Source organism: Polypterus senegalus, chromosome 2 (genome assembly GCF_016835505.1).
Source record: "Polypterus senegalus isolate Bchr_013 chromosome 2, ASM1683550v1, whole genome shotgun sequence".
NCBI classification, from domain to species: Eukaryota; Metazoa; Chordata; class Cladistia; order Polypteriformes; family Polypteridae; genus Polypterus; species Polypterus senegalus.
Window position 1 is genome coordinate 265,908,463 of NC_053155.1, and position 6,218 is coordinate 265,914,680.

General features: G+C 37.5%; 1 long non-coding RNA gene across 1 annotated transcript; it reads right to left on the reverse strand.

Annotated features, from left to right (window-relative positions):
• Nucleotides 1–860: 860 nt before the first annotated feature.
• On the reverse strand, nt 861–5,861 carry LOC120524681. Its single transcript, XR_005632823.1, has 4 exons — nt 5,754–5,861; nt 2,567–2,718; nt 2,396–2,485; nt 861–902 (listed from the first exon to the last, which is right to left on the reverse strand). It is a non-coding gene; the product is annotated as an uncharacterized LOC120524681 (long non-coding RNA).
• Between the last annotated feature and the right edge of the window lie 357 nt (nt 5,862–6,218).

Consider the following 6,218-nt stretch of genomic DNA (forward strand, 5'->3'; position numbering starts at 1 on the left):
TCCAAATTCTTAACCACTATGCCACACTTCCTGTTTTACCTTCCCTAATGACTATGATCTAATTAGAGAACAGCAATATAAATTAGACCACATATTATTCAGCAGCAAGGACTACAGTTTTGCATGTAACAGTAAAGTTTTCTTTTATTACCCCAAACACCTGTTCATACATTTCACCACATATTACTGAGCACACAATGCAAATATTTTCAAATTGGAAAAACATGTCAAGACACTACTGGGAAACTCTGCACCCATTGTGTTACTTTTCTGAGATCTCTGATGAGACTCAAGAGCAGATGCTTGCGCAAATACCAGAGAATTTTTTTCCCAGGAGGAAAATATAAGAAGCATAAACAAAAGAAAATGTCTCTATTTGATTTCTTTCTGATCTCCTTGTTGTCTAGAACAGTTGTTCCCAAACTCAATCCTGGGGACCAAACTGTGGCTGCAGGTTTTTGCTCCATGCAGATTCACAATAAGTGATAATAATTGATTCTGTTTAATTAGCTGGTGTTTATTCTCTAATCTTACATTAAGAAGACATTTACAACAACAACATTTATTTATATAGCACATTTTCATAAAAATAATGTAGCTCAAAGTGATTTACATGATGAAGAAAGAGAAAAAAGACAAAATAAATAAGAATTAAAATTAGGTAAAACTAATTAACATATAATAAAAGTAAGGTCTGATGGTCAGGGAGGACAGAAAAAACTCCAGACGGCTGGAGAAAAAAATAGAATCTGCAGGGGTTTCCAGGCCACGAGGCCGCCCAGTCCCCTCTAGGCATTTTTGATGATGACGGTCATGTGGACTTCTGGCCTTTAATCCATCAATGTAGGGACATCACGGTGCTTTGATCAGGTGGTGGTGGCGCAGGTCGTCACCCCAGAAAACTGGAAAAAGAACAGATAAGAAAGTAGGGGTAAGTACGGATTTTGAATATGAATATCATGAATAATAATGATAATTAATTGAATATACAGTGCATCAGGATTAAACCAAGATGAAGTTATGAGAACCCCATGTTAAAGTAATGTGTTTTCAGCAGTGTTTTAAAGTGCTCCACTGTATTCGCCTGACGAATTCCTATTGCCAAGCTATTCCAGATTTTAGGTTCCTAACAGCAGAAAGTCGCCTCACCACTTCTTTTAAGTTTAGCTCTTGAAACTCCAAGCAGACACTCATTTGAAGATCTAAGGTTACGATTTGGAGTGTAAGGTGTAAGACATTCTGAAATATAAGATGGAGCGAGATTATTTAAGGCTTTGTAGACTATAGGCAGGATTTTAAAGTCAATTCTGAATGACACAGGTAACCAATGTAGTGTTTTTGATCCAGTGATCAAAACTGGAGAAATGTTCTCGGCTTTTTTTTTCCTAGTTAAGATTCTAAAGCTGCATTCTGCACTCGTTGCAATCGATTTATGTCTTTTTTGGGTAGTCCTGAGAGGAGAGCATTACCCTAATCTAGCCGACTGAAAACTAAAGTGTGGATTAATTTCTCAGCATTTTGCAATGTTATAATATGTCTAACTTTTGCTATATTTCTTAACTGAAAAATGCTGCCCTAGTAATCTGATTAATATGTGATTTAAAATTCAGGTCAGAGTCAATAGTTACCCCTAAATTCTTTACCTCCATCTTGACTTTTAATCCTAATGCATCAAGTTTATTTCTAATAACCTCATTATATCCATTATTGCCAATCACTAAAATTTCTGTTTTCTCTTTATTTAGTTTGGGAAAATTACTCATCCATTCAGAAGCACAAGTAAGACATTGTGTCAGTGAATCAAGTGAGTCGGGGTCATCAGGTGCTATTGATAAGTACAGTTGTGTGTCATCAGCATAGCTATAGTAGCTCACGTTATGCCCCGAGATAATCTGACCTAACGGAAGCATGTAAATCGAAAAGAGCAGCGGCCCCAGGATAATGACTTGTGGAACACCATATAGAATATGATGTGTCTTTGAAGTATAATTACCACAACTTACAAAGAATTTTGTACCTGCCAGGTAGGATTCAAACCAATTTAAGACACTACCAGAGAGGCCCACCCATTGACTAATGAGATTTCTAAGAATATTGTGATCAATGGTATCAAATGCGGCACTCAGATCTAAGAGGATGAGAACAGATAAATGGCTTCTATCTGCATTTACCCGCAAGTCATTTATTACTTTAACGAGTGCAGTTTCTGTACTGTGATTTGTTCTGAAACCCAACTGAAACTGAAATATTTAGAAATATTTATTTTTGCTATAGTTTTAAATACTTAAGTCTCTTTAGTTGTTTTTGCATTACTGTATTTTGCCCTTTTTGTACGTAGTTTGCTCCCTTCATTGTACCTTAATAATGACAATTAAAAACAAGGAGAGCAGATTACCAGGCAGATGACAATGAATGATGAAAGGCTGCAACCACTTCAGTGTTGGACCAGCTCATTAGTAATTAATGGAAAAAAGAACCAGACCCCCTGGACAAACAGAATGAAAATCAGGATGAAAATATTGCTAAAAGGTAAAAAATACTTTCATTATCCCAATACTGTACTTACATTATCTTTGGTGAAGAAGTCACAGAAGCGACTCTACTTCTTAAGGATGCTGAGGAAGGCTAGCATATCCAAGCAGCTGCTGGTGTCTTTCTATTATTGCTCTGTGGGAAGCATACTTACCTGTGTCATCTTGGTATGGTATGCTGGCTGCTCTGTGGGTGGCAAGACAGCTCTTAAGAGAAGCATCAAATCAGCACAAAAAATTACCAACACCAGTAAACTTCACTAGAGAACATATACAGAACTGTTTACAAAAGAAATACAGTGCATCCGGAAAGTATTCACAGCGCATCACTTTTTCCACATTTTGTTATGTTACGGCCTTATTCCAGAATGGATTAAATTAATTCACAGCCTTTGCCATGAAGCTCATTATTGAGCTCAAGTGCATCCTGTTTCCCCTGATCATCCTTGAGATGTTTCTGCAGCTTAATTGGAGTCCACCTGTGGTAAATTCAGTTGATTGGACATGATTTGGAAAGGCACACACCTGTCCATATAAGGTCCCACAGTTGACAGTTCATGTCAGAGCACAAACCAAGCATGAAGTTAAAGGAACTGTCTATAGACCTCCAAGACAGGATTGTCTCGAGGCACAAATCTGGGGAAGGTTATAGAAAAATTTCTGCTGCTTTGAAGGTCCCAATGAGCACAGTGGCCTCCATCATCCGTAAGTGGAAGAAGTTCGAAACCACCAGGAATCTTCCTAGAGCTGGCCGGCTATCTAAACTGAGTGATCGGGGGAGAAAGGCCTTAGTCAGGGAGGTGACCAAGAACCCGATGGTCACTCTGTCAGAGGTCCTCTGTGGAGAGAGGAGAACCTTCCAGAAGGACAACCATCTCTGCAGCAATCCACCAATCAGGCCTGTATGGTAGAGTGACCTGACGGAAGCCACTCCTTAGTAAAAGGCACATGGCAGCCCGCCTGGACTTAGCCAAAAGGCACCTGAAGGACTCTCAGACCATGAGAAACAAAATTCTCTGGTCTGATGAGACAAAGATTGAACTCTTTGGTGTGAATGCCAGGCGTCACGTTTGGAGGAAACCAGGCACCGCTCTTCACCAGACCAATACCATCCCTACAGTGAAGCATGGTGGTGGCAGCAGTATGCTGTGGGGATGTTTTTCAGCGGCAGGAACTGGGAGACTAGTCAGGATAAAGGGAAAGATGACTGCAGCAATGTACAGAGACACCCTGGATGAAAACCTGCTCCAGAGCGCTCTTGACCTCAGACTGGGGTGATGGTTCATCTTTCAGCAAGACAACGACCCTAAGCACACAGCCAAGATATCAAAGGAGTGGCTTCAGGACAACTCTGTGAATATCCTTGAGTGGCCCAGCCAGAGCCCTGACTTGAATCCGATTGAACATCTCTGGAGAGATCTTAAAATGGCTGTGCACCGACGCTTCCCATCCAACCCGATGGAGCTTGAGAGGTGCTGCAAAGAGGAATTGGTGAAACTGGCCAAGGATAGGTGTGCCAAGCTTGTGGCATCATATTCAAAAAGACTTGAGGCTGTAATTGCTGCCCAAAGGTGCATCAACAAAGTATTGAGCAAAGGCTGTGAATACTTATGTATATGTGTTTTCTCAGTTTTTTTATTTTTAATAAATTTGCAAAAGCCTCAAGTAAACTTTTTCACGCTTTCATTATGGGGTGTTTTATGCAGAATTCTGAGGAAAAAAAAGAATTTAATCCATTTTGGAATAAGGCTGTAACATAACAAAATATGGAAAAAGTGATGCGCTGTGAATACTTTCTGGATGCACTGTATATATACAGAAATGTTTACAAATGGCCAAAAAAATCATTAGGTACCCATCTCACCCAGGCTACCACCTTTTCACTTTGCTGCCTTCTGGAAGGTGTTATAGTTCTGTTAAGATGCACACTTCCAGACTACTGAAAAGCTTCTACCTGAGTGCTATTAGAGAACTAAATTTTATTAAATAATTATTTACTGCATCTAAGTGCTTTTGATCTTATTTCCCTCACTGCCACCCATGCCATCAATGGGACAAAAGTGCAACATCTCGGAGACTCAATCACTGCGACATGTAAATACTCCACTATTAACTATTTATATTTTCTACCTTCAATGTTTTATTGGTTTATATTATTGCATGTGTGTAGTTTAAAATGCAGAGCATATGATGAATCTGTTTTTATTAAATTGTATGTACTATTCGGGACACACACTAAAATTTCATTGTACATCTATGCAATGACAATGAAAGGCATTCTGTTCTATTTTATTTTATATTATTCTATTTGATTCTAAATAACTAATTAGCTCATTTTAATAAAAATTTACCAAACTTAGTTTTTCAATGTCTTCATTGACCCCTAAATGCAGAAATTGGGCTCAATTAACTCACTTAATTAGGCTAGGAGTCCAATTATAAACAGACATTCGTTGGAATAAAAATTTGCAGCCACAGTGGTTTGGGAACCACAGATGATGTCTAGATGAAACCAAAAATATCTCTTTTTTATTCTTCATTCCTATGGGGTATTATATATTTTCTACAAACCATTTATTACGTTACAGTATCTTAATTTTTATGATTGACTGTCAGCCCTTGAGACTGCCATAAGGCACACAAATAAAACAAAATGACACAACGCAATTTTTATTGAGTTCCTGAAAAAAACAAAAGTCAGCAATTGTGATTTATCTAAGAAAACAAACAAAAAATAAATAAATAAACCTTCTAAAAAAAGACCAGTTTTAGAAATCTTGATAAGCACAAGGTAGCATGGCGAGAGCTCTGATTTATCAAAAAGCAACACCCACACAAGCTTATTTTGGCCTTTACTTAAGTATCTGCAGTTTTTTGTTTTCATTTTAAGATTTTTGAAATATATACAATCTACAGCTGTATAAAGTCTTAATCATTATCTGCAGTCTTTACAGGATTTCAGTCATTTCACTATTTTAATCATCAGCTTGTTTAGTATTATATTTAAATATGCTGTAATTTCTATTAGTAAAAGAAACATTGATTGAAATTTCTAATGCACACCTTTTTTTAAACAGTCCAACATGTTCATTTTTAAAGACAGTTGATAGACACTTTGCAAAAACAATCAAGTGGAACAAAACCATATAAGGTGTTTTTTTTTTTTTTGCGCCATGCAAAGCAACCCAAGCAAGAGAATATTTTTGAAGGATTAGTGAATACCTGCTGAAAAGATGTATAGTGTCAGGCTTCAGGTGTGGTTAAGCTTCTCAGGGCCTTTGCAATAATGTAAATCTGCATCATTTTTTCAGAGGAGCCTTCAATTTTGTGTTCAGAAATGACTGGGAAAAAACACAAAACCATGAAACCTTTGAAATGACCCAGAATAGCATAAAGTAATTACATCAGAATCTCTTCTCAGTTTGCGGTTAAATTATACCCCACTAGGGAAAATAAAGATCTCTTGAATTGAAATAGTAAGTGCACAGACTGTTTACATATCTCCCGACCTTCACATCAACGGATGACTGCCATTGAACAAAGCTTCAATACCGGTGACAACCCAATGAATAAGAGCTTTCTTGTGTTTTAACCTTGGTTGACTTATTTATCTTTCTCTTATTTGTTAGTCACTTATTACTTGGATCACTTTTACTGTATAACTTTGCAGACTTAAGCACCGGAATA